Source organism: Aedes albopictus, chromosome 2, assembly GCF_035046485.1.
Source record: "Aedes albopictus strain Foshan chromosome 2, AalbF5, whole genome shotgun sequence".
Classification (NCBI taxonomy): Eukaryota; Metazoa; Arthropoda; class Insecta; order Diptera; family Culicidae; genus Aedes; species Aedes albopictus.
Window position 1 is genome coordinate 364,037,695 of NC_085137.1, and position 13,430 is coordinate 364,051,124.

At 41.2% G+C, this 13,430-nt stretch overlaps 1 protein-coding gene across 10 annotated transcripts in view; it reads right to left on the bottom strand.

Moving 5' to 3' along the window:
- The window catches only part of LOC109622630 (potassium voltage-gated channel subfamily KQT member 1), a 601,129-nt gene extending 588,425 nt beyond the window's left edge, over window positions 1–12,704 (bottom strand). For 3 of the 10 annotated variants that reach the window (XM_062852914.1, XM_062852919.1, XM_062852916.1), the window contains exon 1: window positions 11,498–12,700. The gene's annotated coding sequence lies outside the window, so the exon portion shown is untranslated. Of the gene's footprint in view, window positions 1–11,497 lie in introns of all 10 variants that reach the window. The other 7 variants (XM_062852915.1, XM_062852918.1, XM_062852911.1 and 4 more) reach the window with 6 other exon arrangements.
- Window positions 12,705–13,430: the final 726 nt, after the last annotated feature.

The window sequence follows — 13,430 nt, forward strand, 5'->3', positions numbered from 1 at the left end:
ACAATTTGAAGCTCAAAGTCGGAGGAGCCCAGAAGGGCAAGCAGGGCTCAGCGATCAGAGAGGTAAGACGAAGAGGTTTGGGTGCAATCAAAATGGTGTATTTTCCATTGCCTAGCTTCGGCAGTACACTAATGTAAATTTACCTTGGCAAAAATAGTTCGATGCTGCCTCTCTGCGCCGAAACCGCCCCGATGGTCGATGGTGTCCTCGCTGGCTTGGGCTATCCGACGTAAACCTCGATTGTGATGGGGACCAGCCTTAATGCCGATCGATGGACTCTCATTCACCAGCTGGGTAGCCGGTCGATGACCTCCGTTGACCTTCGAATGGTTGGTTTGCCCGGACGTCTCAACGATTGATTTTCCACTAATCGTAAACGGATGCACTACCACGGCTGTGGCTTTCGATTGGGCCTTGATGCACTTGGATTGAGGGAATTCCTGCCCTCGGATGCCTCTGTCCAGTCGGCGAATGCAGAAGGCCGTTCCAGCTGCGATTACACCGTATCCTCGGCAAATGTTGAATTCACGGTCCAGATCACACACAGAGAAAACCAGGTGTTAGAAGGGAGTAATTTTCCTAGCTTGGCTGGACATATAGTAGTAAGGGTTCACTAACCTGCAGGAAAATCCCTTTGGCTGATGTCCAAGCCAAGGCGAATGGATGAGCAGCGATGGCGGTCCAAGGAAGCAACGCCACGTCCTAGGCGCGCTGTAGGGTTGAATGGAACAAAGCCTCCAATTGTTCCCCGAAGTGATGGCGTTCGTAATCCAAAGGTGATGGCGTATGATTAGGCGGCTCCAACCTCGACCCAGTGCCAGGTTTCGTAATTCCGGGTCCGTTGTGGCCCGAATCCGGTTCGAAGGACCAAAATGAAGGGGGACGGGTCCAAATAACTTGAGTTTAGCTCAGCAGTGGGTGGTTGGGATCAATCTTGCCCCCAACATCGGATGAAAAGTTGGCTCCAATTACTCGGTGGAATCCATGCACAATTGCCTCTTCAATTCGGTGGTTTCTTCGGGTTGTAGATTTCACTGTTCACTACAAACTCGCGGCGTTTGGTTTTAAATATATACTTTATTTAACAAAGTCGGCATCATGCAAAAACTCGGTTTATTGAACTTATTCACTATTTAATTTTTGGCCTAACATTACGAACTAACACAACTTAACATAACAAATTAAATTTGACCGTGGGTCTACTGTCCATGCTGCCCGGTTGTCTGGTTGAATTGCACTGAGGTTCGGTCCGGCTCGTTCAGCCAGTCTGCCCTCCGGAGATGAGATGCGATGTTATCGCTGGCAAGAGAACTCTCACCGCTCTTATCAGGCTTATGTTGCCTCCTTATCACTCCCGTTGCACAGGAGCCTCTGATGATGGTAATGATGATGACGTTGACCACCGATGGCGCTTGACCTGCAGTTTCGTACGGCTGAGAGCAGGTAGCTGGTTTGCGGTTCTCCCGAGCCGGTAGGTAGCCGATCGTATCACCACCGTTGACCATTGGAAGTGTGGTAAATGCTGGGTTTACTTGAGCTGCGTTTCGATTGCTTGCGAGGGTAACAGGGTTGTAGTTCGTGGGGTTCATCGTACTCTCAAACAAGCCCCTCTAGCTCAAAAATCTGTATTTCATATAAAACGAAATCTGCACGGATGCTCAAAAATCTGTATAATACAGATAAATCTGTATATATGGCATCCCTGCTCCTAACCTATCTAGTGTGAGCAGAAACGAATGATGAAATAATTGTAATCCGTGCTAGGTATCATTGAGGTTACTCCAACTTACCCACTGAGTGGCCTGCTGTTGACATCAAACATTTATATTTTATTTTAACTCCCAGTAGGTATGAGAGCCCTCGTAAATATAAGAAGAACAAATAATGTATTTAATGAGTTTTGTTGGTCTAGAATTTATGGATTCGGAAATTTACAATAGAGGATCCTCCAAGAATTCATCTAAAAAGCTTCAGTGGGTTTCCTTCGAAATTCCCCCGAAGTTTTTTTTTTCAGGAATTTGAAAAAGAATTATTTCCGGCAATAATCTACGGATTCTTTCAGAACTGCTTTCAGAAATTCTTCAAGAAAATCAAAGGTTCTTCCAGAAATTTATCCAAGGATTTCTCAGGAAAACCTTTCAAAGACTCCAATAGAAATTCTAACAAAAATTTCTTTAGGAATTATTTCAGAGACACTTTTAAAAATTTCCTTGGAGATTTCTTCAAAAATTCCTCATAAATTTGTCCAAGCATTCAAAATCAATATTCTATGAATCTCTTTCAAAATAAATCCATGGATTCCTCCGAAAAATATTCCGGGATTCAGTCTTCGAATCTATTCAGATTTATTTCACCCTTCAGATTTTTTTCCGGAATTTCTTCTAAAGATTCTTTAACAGATTCTCCAGGGCTTCCTTTAGATACTATCTTTTGAGTTTCTCACGATGTTTTTAAGGTAGATATTTATGGATTCCATTCTGAAGCTCCACCAAGAGTTACTGAAGAAATCTACAGATTTGTGTAAAAAACCATCGGAAATTTCACCAAGGATTTCTTCAGAATTTCAACTGGGATTAGTTTTGAAATTATTTAATAAATTCTTCCAGTGGTTTCTTCTGAAAAAATTCAAATGTTCCTTCCAAAAATCATTCAGATTTTATTGAAAATTTTCTACATGTGTTCAGAAATTTCTTCAGGATTTGATCCAGAAAATCCTACAGGAATTCGTCCAAAGATCATTGCATTACTTCTTTCAGTGATCCCTGCAGGAGCTAGTACAGAGATTCCGTCAGGATTTCCGCCAGATATTCATCTATGTATTATTCAAGGAATTTATACAGAATTTTCTTTAATGATACCGCCAAAAATTCCACCACACATTCTTCAAGAAATTGATTCAAAAATATTTCCAACGAATTTTTACGGAAATTTCTGTAAAAACATCTCAAACTCTTCATTACTGTTTTTTTTTAAGAATTTCACCAAGGATTTCCCCAGAAGTTTCTCCAGGAAGTTCTTAAGAAATTCCTGCTAGAAAGCCTTCAAGAATTTCCCTGGCATTTCTTCTGATGCCCTTCCAAAGATTCAGTCAAAAGTGCTTCCTAAGATCTGTACTAAGATTCTACTGAAGATTTCTTCAGAAGTTTCTTCAGATTTTTTTTTAATAAATGACTGTTGGGATTTTTATCTTTAGATATTTTTTCAACTTTTTGAAACCCCTCAGAAATTTAAGCATGGGATTTCTTTAAAAGTTCTTGCATGGAATGTTTTAGAAATTCTTCAAACAATTCTTTACAAACCCTACAATAATTGCTTCGGAAATCTGTCTCAGGTTTCCTTCAAAAATTCTTCGAGAAATTTCTTCAATGATTCCAAAAATCTCCAATAACGTTTTTTTTTAGGAAGTTGCTTTTGTAGTTCCATCAGAAATATTTCTTGTCTTTAGATACCCCTGCAGATTTTGTTCCAAATTCATTCCTTATTTTTTGAAGTTCTCCCAGAAATTACTAAAGAATTGTTTCAGGAATCTGACAAAGAAATTCAAAGAAATTTCTGTGGAATTGTTTTAAGAAATCTCATTAAAAACTTCTGAAGATATTTTTGGAAACTCCGAGAAGAAGTTCCTGGATGTTTTCCTCTGTACTTGAGAAATTTCTCCTGGAAAATCCGTAGAGGTATTTTTTCTTCAGAAATACCTTTAGAAATATCTGCAGAAATCGCAAACAAAGGTAATTGTGGAATTCTTAGCGAAATGCCTCATTAAATTGTCAGGTTTCGTTGGTGGCTTTTCTGAAGGCATCCTTGGAAGAACTGCTGAGTGGAGATACCTCTGAAGGAATTCTGCGAAAAATATCCAATACAATTTTTTAAGAGACATTCTGGAAGGAATTCTTTAGAGAACCACTGAAGAAATAAAAAAATGAATTTTGAAGGAATATTTAAAAAAATACCTGGACGTATTTTATAAAATCTGCTAGTATACATAGATAAATTTCTTGAAAACAACCTTATAAATGCTAATGAATAGATTATGGAACAATTTCTTCAGAATATGTAAGTCTCTCAACAAAATTTTAATTAAATTTCTGAAGGAAGGTCTGATTAAATTCAAAGCCTTGTGAATTGACTAATGGCTAAAAACTGTTGGAGAAATCTCTGGAGGAGCTTCCGCAAGAATCTCTTGAGAATTTTTAGAGGAATTTCCAAATAAATGTTCGAAAAAATCCCTCAATGAATGGAGTTATACCTGCAGGACCCTGTGGAGACATTTAAGCTACAATTTCTGAAACGTATAAGGAAAAAAATCTGTATTTCTAAAGAATTTCTGAAAGAATCTCCGTAAATATTTGTGAATAAAAAAAAACTCCAGGAATTGCATCTTTTAAGGGAATGTTTGAAGAAATTCCTGGAGAAACCGCAAGAGAAATACAAAGAAGAATTACCGAAGAAATCACATAGAAAAACTCCTGAAAAAAATGCTCACATTTTTTTTCTGGAAGAATTCCTTAAGTAATGTTTGGAGAAATACACGAAAGAATACAAACATGAACTTATTAAGCAATAGAAATCCCTTAAGGATGCATGGGAGAAATTTTAAAAGGAATTTCTGCGGAAACCCGTAGACCAGTTTCAAGATTTTTAGAGAAATTACTGAAAAAGTCCTTTAGAATCTCCGGAGAAATCCCTGGAGAAATTTTCGAATAAATCAATGTTCTAAAGGGATACTGAGAGGAATCTTTCTATGAATTCTCGCTAAAACGATCCTAACAAATGCTGCGAAACTCCTTTCTGTTAATATTCGATTTTTTTTTTTGATAAATCCTAAATAAATCCCAAAGGAATTTCTGGCGGTTTCTTTGGAGGTTATCCAAATTTTTAGAAGAAATTTAAAGGAATTCCAGCTACAATGTCCTTTCCGTGATAATAACAGAAAATAATCGTTAATATTGCATGGATGAGTTTTCCCGGAAATCTTCCATTATTGTTGGAAAAAAGTTAACTGCTTCGCACTTTTTTTTTGATCTTGTTACACAAGATGCTATGATTTTAAACCTTCTTTGATAAAACCTTGTTATAATATTTTGCTATGTATTTCTAATCGGGTACTCAGTGGATTCACATACATATACAGCAGTTCCAGTGAACTGGACTTCGTTCCCTCCAAATCTCTATCCAATGTGGCAAATTTAGAAAGAGAAAAGAGTTTTAAATAGCCCCATAAAACACATTATTCCTGGCATGTTTTTCCCGCTTTTCGGTTTGTTGTGCTGCGCTGCGTCTAGCTGATGGTGCGCTGTAGTGTAAACTAGCAACAGAGAAGATAGACTTGCTCGGCTCGGGAAAGGTCTTCTCGTCTAGGTGCGGTGGGGTTTGGCTTCACAACATTTACAACAGGTCAGCAGTACATCAGTGGTACTCGCGCTAACATATGGACAGTCGGCGGCAGCTATCGGCAAGGAATACAATACAAACAAATATACACAAACACATGTATGGGTGCTGGGAACGGGAGCAATGGGAATCAGTAGTGATAACGGTGTGTTAGAATGGAGTTGCTTGGTGAAAATTTGGGTTTATTGTTAAAAGTGGAAGTTTATCACGATTTATTTATGCAACGGTGGAAAATTTCTCCGTCGAGGAGCTGGAAAATCGTGCTGCAGATATTCCGGAAGGTGGTATGTCTATATTTTTTTTAAATTCCCCAAGGTTTATGTCAGGAATTCGACCAGGATTTTTCCCAGGGACTTTTTCTAGGGACTTAATCAAAAGTTTCTCAAGAAAGAACTCTTGAGATTCTTCTAGGAGCTAGTCCACGATTTTCTTCTGGGATTCCTCCAGGTTTTCTTCCAGGAATTACGAATGTTTCAGAAACATTCAGAAATGTTTTCTTGGATTACTTTAAAAAATCCTTCAAGGATTGAATAAGATAAGAAATTCGTACACGTATATCAATGATACTTATATTACTTCAGAAATTTTCGAACGAATTCTTTCAGGAATTCAACAGGAACTTTTCACGGGATTTATTCGTGAGTTTTTCAAAACATGAAATTTTCAGCTCAAATTTCTTCTGTGTTTCATTTAGGAATTTATGTAGGAGGTTTGGAGATTTTTTCAGCGATTGTTGCAAGAATCCTTCTTGGCATTTTTACAGAGATTCCTGTTAAAAATCCTCCTTATAGAGGTTCCTTATTATTTTCCTCCAGGGTTATTTTTAATGATTCGTTTAGGAATTATTACTTGCCTCAGACCTTTCAGATCTGTCTTCAGCGGCTCCATCAGAATTTTTTTCCCTGTTCCTTCAAGAATATCTCCTGAGTATCTTTCAGAATTTGCCTCAAAAATTACTCCAAGATTCATACTTTGGCATTTTTTCCAGAAATTTTTCAAGAAATTCTTATAGGTTATGCTGGTGGTGGTTTTCCAGTCCCTTTAGGTCTTTTCAGGATTTTTGCATGGAATACTCCCAAAATTCTTTCAGAATTTTTTCCCGAAATCATTTGTAGTGTTCCAACAGAAATTGCTTATACAATTCTTCCAGGAATGCCTCCAAAGGTAAGCACTTCATCAAGAATTCCTCAAGAGAATATTTGTGTGATTCGCGACCGTGCGCGGTTATGGGCATCAGAGGTCCGAGAGTGTGGGTTCGATTCCCGCTCCAGTCGGTGAAAACTTTTCGTAAAAAGGAAAATTCTCCACTGGACCACTGAGTATTTCGTGTTTTGTCGGTTGTCTGAGGTTAGTGGTCTGTGTAACCTCTGATTGAAGGCAGTGTACTGCTTATTTTTAAATATTACTTCAGACATTGCTTCAGGAAATTTCATTAAGAAATCCAAATAATTTCTTCTAGGAATCTCCAAAGCTTTCTCCAGGAGTTCTTCCAGGTATTTCTTCAAGAAAAACCTGCTGCGAGAATGCTTTTAAAAATTCCTTCGAGGATTGCTTCAAGAACTGCTCCACTATACTTTTGTCCAATTTCTGCCAGAATGACCGAAAAAACCCTGGAGGAATATCTAAAAGAATCCCAGAAGATATTTCTGAAGTAACCACAGAAGCAATTTAAAAATGAATCCTTGTAGGATTGTTTGCATGAACCCCTGAAGGGTTTTCAAAACGAAAAAAAAACCTTAAGGAGAGAAAAAACGCGAAAAAAAAAACGGAAAAAAATCGTGAAGAAGTCCTTAAAATACAAAAGAAGTCGCTGGTGAAATTTCTGGAGAAATTCTTGAATGGATTTCAGATAAAAACCGTGGATAAATTTCTGAAAGAATCCCATAAGCAAATTTAGGAACAAATCTCCAGATCGTAATAAATCACTGGCAGCATTCTTCCAAGAATTTCTGAAGGAACATGTGGTCGTGTGCCCATCAAAATCCTGAAAGAATTCCAGGGGGGGTTTCTAAATTCTTATCCTTGGGAAACACGTGGTGGAAATCGTAAAATAATTTGTTGAGAAATTAACAACAACCCTGGGGTAGTCCTCCGAAAAATACTGGAGGATTTCCTGAAAGTCGTGATGACAAGGTGATTTGGGGATCGCTCTTCTATCATCCACCAGTGCACAAAGTGACGTGGGTTTCCCATGATGGCGTCACGGAAAATCAAATTGACCACATTTGCATCAGCCGAACATGGAGACGGAGCCTTCTTGATGTGCGGAACAAACGTAGCGCCGACATTGCGTCCGACCATCATCTCCTAATCAGCGAGATCCGACTGCGTATTGCTAGGAGCCATCGACAGGAGGAGAAAACCGGGCGCCGATTCAACACACGCCGACTGGAAGACGCTGCGGTGAAAAGGTCCTTCGTCGAGGAGCTAGAGAACCGTACTGCGGATATTCCAGAAGGTGGAAGCGTAGAAGTCACAAGTTTACAAAATAAAACGAAAGTCGTGAACTTCTATCAACGACCCGATGCATAATTACGTGCTTACTTTGAAATCGTGCTTCAAAAATTTTTAAGCAGAACAGTTTTTAAGTTTTAACTTAAATCGACTTCTACAGTTTATAAAAATATGGAATTTACTAAAATTAAAATATTTTGCGTTACAGTCCACTAATTTTCATTTTTTTTTGCGTTGGCAAAAAGCTGATAATAATGTGTTCCGATCATCTGAACACATTTTTGGTGTCAGTTTAATAGAAGTCGAGATACTGGTGAGTGTATGGGACAATCTCCTTAAATTTTGGCGAAATTTTCAAAAAATGATGTAGATTCGTATTTTTTTTTTAATTATAAAAACACAATTGAAAAAAAAATCTCCCTCAACGTATATTTAAAACATTAGATGTTAGCCAGTTACAGTAAAAATTTCAGCTCAATCGGAGCATTGGTTACAGAAATAGAGATGTATGAAAGGAGCAACTTTGCTAAAAAATAGAACAAAAATCGATTTCAAATCGACAGCCTTGTATAGAAAGTCGAAAAATTTTCCGCTGTACAGTAGTTTTTTTTCCTCCACGTTTTCGAAAACGCTGTAAACTAGTGAGATCAATGGAGCGCCATCAAGAACGCCTTTCTCGCCACCGGAGAAAATAATTTAGGCGAGCTACGCACCCGGAGAAAGCAGTGGATCACAGATGATACCTGCAGGAAGAAAGAGTATCAAAGGAACGCCAAAGTCGCGATAGAGCGAGCGAAAACACGAGAAGCCAAAGCCGTAGCCCGTCAGCGCTATTTGGCTCTCTAGAAGGAAGTGAAACGCTCATGTAGACGGGACAAAAGAGCGTGGGCGATTGGGCGGACTCCCTAGCCGACGAAAGCGAGAAAACCTCTAACACCGGCAACATCCGTCTCCTCTACGATGTTTCACGTCGCCTTAGTGGGACTAAGATGAATGCTTCGATGTCCGTTAATTACTGACCGACCCGGCTGACCAGTTGAAACGCTGGTTCGGGCACTTTGGAAACCTTTTTCAAATATCGGCCACGCCATCAACACCTCAGCATGATCCGCCAAGGGTTCGACGCATTCCCGTGTCAACACTGACTACTGCATCAATTATTCTGCAATATATGGAAACCGCGACATTTCCGGCCGACTGGATGCAAAGCGTCTTAGTAAAGGTACCCTAAAAGGGTGACCTTGGGGTGACCTGACTGTATACGAAAATTGGCGGGGTATCATGTTACTGTGTATCGTTCTCAAAGTCCTTCGCAAAGTGATGCTTAACCGGATACAGGAGATGATTAACGCAACTCTCCGACGGCAGCAAACAGGATTCCGTGCCGGACGATCCTGTGTAGACCATATTGTCACGCTCCGTATCATCCTGGAGCAAAGCAATGAATTCCAAGAGTCTCTCTACCTAGTGTTCATTGATTACGAAAAAGCTTTCGACCGTCTCAATCACGGAATCATGTGGGTAGCCCTCAGGCACAAGGGTGTCCCTGAGAAAATCATCGGCCCCATTGAAGCAAAGTACAGGGCATTTTGGTACACAAGTACTGCACAACGGTGTTTTGTCCGATCCCATCCGGGTCGTTGCTGGAATTTGGCAAGGATGTATCCTATCACAGCTACTGTTCCTCATCGTAATCGACGAGATCCTGGCTGGTGCGATTGAGCGTAAACCAAATCGTGGATTGCTTTGGCAGCCCATTAACATGGAGCACCTAAATGACTTCGAATTGGCTGATGACGTTGCTCTCTGGGTTGACGTTATTTAGGTGAGTTACGCACCCAGAGAAAACAGTGGATCACAGATGACACCCAGGAAGATACCCAGCCAAACATGTAGAATAGGATACAAAACTGGAGGCCATGGGCGTACATGCTTCCATTAAACAGGGTGTAAAGTGTACGCATACCTTCACTTCAGCATCCTATTCAACTACATATGCGATTGTGTGTTGGCTGGGTAGAGAAGCGAAGCGACGCCGAAGGAGCCAAAGCAGTCAGTCAGCACTACTCGGCTCTCGAGAAGGAAGTGAAACGCTCTTGTACATCTGAGCAAATCAATGAATTCCAAGAGTTCCACTACCTGGTGTTCAATGATTGCGGCCGTCTCAATCACGGAAACATGTGAGGCGCAAAGGTGTCCAGAGAAAACCGTCGGCCTCATCGAAGCACAGTAGAAGGCATTTTCGTGCAAATCACTGCACAGCGGTGTCTTGTCCGATCCCATCCGGGTCGTTGCTGTGAGACAAGCTTGTAAATATACTATCACCGCTTCTGTTCCTCATAGTATTCCGCGAGATCCTGGTAGGTCCGATCGATCGTGAACCAAATCGTGGGTTGCTGTGGCAGCCCATAACCATGGAGTACTCAAATGACTTCGAACTGGCCGATGACATTGATCTCCTAGCTCAACGGCGCTCTGATATGCAGCATAAGTTTGATGATCTAGCCGATTGTTCCTAGGCGGCAGGTCTTACCATCAACATCAACAAGACCAAATCGTTAGATGTAAACACGATCATGTCTTGCAGTTTTATAATAGCTGGACAAGCAGTGGAGAATATAGAAAGCTTTCAATATCTTGATAGCCAAATGGTGCCCAATAGTGGCACCAAGATCTACATAGGTGCATGGATCAAGCAGACAAGGGCTGGTTTTGCGTGTTTAAGAAATACTTGGAGAAACAATCAGATATTCAACTCAAACGTGAAATATGTGTTACTGTACGCCAGTGAAACCTTGTGTGTATCAAAGGAGAACACTCAACGGAGTCAGGACGCTCTGTATACGAATCAGAAGCGGTAGCCATTTATCATCAAGCCTGCCTGTAACGTAAAAAAAATTTGCAATTGCATAAAATTTTCGTCAAAATAGAGGGAAATAATTTTATTTTTTTTTACTTTTAAATCCTGCTTTCTTTCCACCGCGACCACACACATGCTTTGTAACCACTTTAAACGATTATTGGTTGATTTGGATGTTTACGGTCACTTCGCATCACCAACGACCGACGAAACGACCGACCGACCGCCGAATCGGCCAGTGTAAACGGAAAGTCATCAGCAAAACCTAGCAATATGGATGAAAAATCAATTCCATCGTGACGCAGTTGTAGAGTGATTCGTTGAGGCTTGTGTGTGCGTAGCGTACGTTATGTGATAATAATTAATGTTACATTTATCGGAGAGGAGTAAAACCCACGTAAGGCTGGACTACCGGGTCTTCGTTAACGTGAAAAGTAAATTCGCTCTTCTGTAGTTTTAACGTGAATTCTTCTCGATGAATCTTTTGAGATTGCTAATGATACAACTGTATTGCACAATATCTTCAGATCTATCAGAACAGTTTTCCGGAACAATCGCACTTCCCGGGAGCAAGCTGCCTTATGTTGATGTTAAATCTGTCTCACATGTTCTTCACTCTTGAACTCGTCGGTAGCGCTCCAGGAGTGCCAATATATTCACCGAAAAGAAAAACAAATGCCCGATCGCAAAGCTCTCTTCCTCCCTCTTCGTTGCTCACAACCGCAAACACCACTCGCTCAGGTCCACCATAATAAATTGTAAACCGCCAATAAAATAATAACGATTCTTTACACATCAAGGCTATCGTTTCTACACTTGTTGCGTTCGCGAAGTTGTTTAACCCATTGAGACGCCCGCTGCTGTTGATGCTTGTCGAACCGATTCACCGACTTTCCTGCGTCATCCGCGTGTGTACATAGGCATTTATCTTCTTTTCCCGATTGGAGTTAGGTACCTGCGCGTCCAGGCGCGCGAGATGGCGTTTTTACACACGCGCCACGTAGAACGATACTAAATCTGCTTGCCACACCGCGGGTTATGGGCCCAGAATGCAACGGGTGAGCCAAATCGACTGGCAACAAGGGTTCGCGTATTCCACTAGCCGCCAGGCCACACAAACTGCCTGTAATTTCACTCACTCAATCTCCACCCGGTAGGTACTAACTATTGAACGGTACTGACGGCACATTTCATAAAGTCGATTATTAAAACGCCGCCGCCCCCGAAGTCGGCCGCTCTTTCACTTGGTGCGTCCGGCCGGGCGGGGGATTGATGGACCAGGCATTTTGCATTCCACACTAATGGCCCCGGCGGCTTTTCTCCCGGACCGTTGTTTTTCACTTGACGAAACAAAGACACTTTTTGAGCGGGAGCTCGGGAAAACAAAACAGAGCACACATCCGGACCCGTTTTTTTTTTTTGGTCGCTGTTACGGGTGGGTTAATTGAGTCTAATGAAGCCATCCGCCGTGGGGTGTTCACAACGGTGTTCCACGGGACTGCTCAAATTTCGACTTCAACGCGTAATCGAACGTCAGTCGGACAGATTCGGAGGTCCACCCCGTCCGTCACTTACATACTCGAAGAAGTGTAGAGATCTCGCGGGTGTTTTGACAGCCGACAGACACGCTGCAAACGTTTCAATCACGACGAGAAGCGTGAATCAACTGAGCGAGCGCCTCAATCCGGTCGGATGTTCTGGATTCTGGTTCGGAGAAGTCTCGTGTGCGACGTCATTAACGGGTCTGGCCGTCTTTTTGATATCATTCCCATTAGGCGAGTGGGTGCGGGTGCGACGGCTTGCAGCGTCGTCATCGCCACCAACTCAGCTCAGTGCCAGTTTCTCACGCGTGTCTGTTTGGTTTGGTGGTGTGGTTCGCGCTTCGCACCGAATTTGGATTATTTACACAAGGGCACTATGGGAAATGGGTGTGTGCTGGGGTGGCATCGGTTTAAGATTGGAACCGAATTGATATGTGGACACACATGTGATTTCTGTAAGTCTAGACGACGCTGGTGTTCTGAAGGCCGATTTTGTGTGTCACGTGTCTGTCAGCAGCTGATCGAAGCGATGCGTAGAATGGAATTGGTGTTGAACATACCTATCTAATATTGACTACAAAAACAATCACTGAAATAGAAAATGCCCACCTCGGTCGAATTCATGATATTATCAGAGTTTTAAGGTGTTATAAAACACGACGATATTGTGGTTATAATAATGGTCTTGTCTTGGGTCTTTTCCACCACTAAAGTATACAGCGTATACAAAACTGAAAACCATCCATAATGGGATCCAGTACGGTTATCCCGATGACCAGTAAGTTTAAATTCTATTTAAGTGACCAGTTCTAAACATTGCTAATTAATCCACACGATGAAACTCGATTATGTGGCGTGACACAATGTAGATCAACGGCTAATTAGCGCCCCAAACTGGACTTAATTACCGGTGTCACTTAGCCATCATATCATCATCATCATCAGCGCGAATAGTCCCAATGGCTTGCAGGCGCGTGGATTTGTGCATGAAATGGAATCAATGCAGTGGTGCACTTTGTTGATTACCTTTTATCATTAAATTACAGATTGTAGGCATTGAGTGCTAATGTTGTGAATGTTTGTATGACCACTTATTGATTCACCTCGTCCATGTAATGTTTAATAATAGTAACATCATTTACAAGAATATTTTTTGATTCTCTACTTAACATTTATGTTCTGGT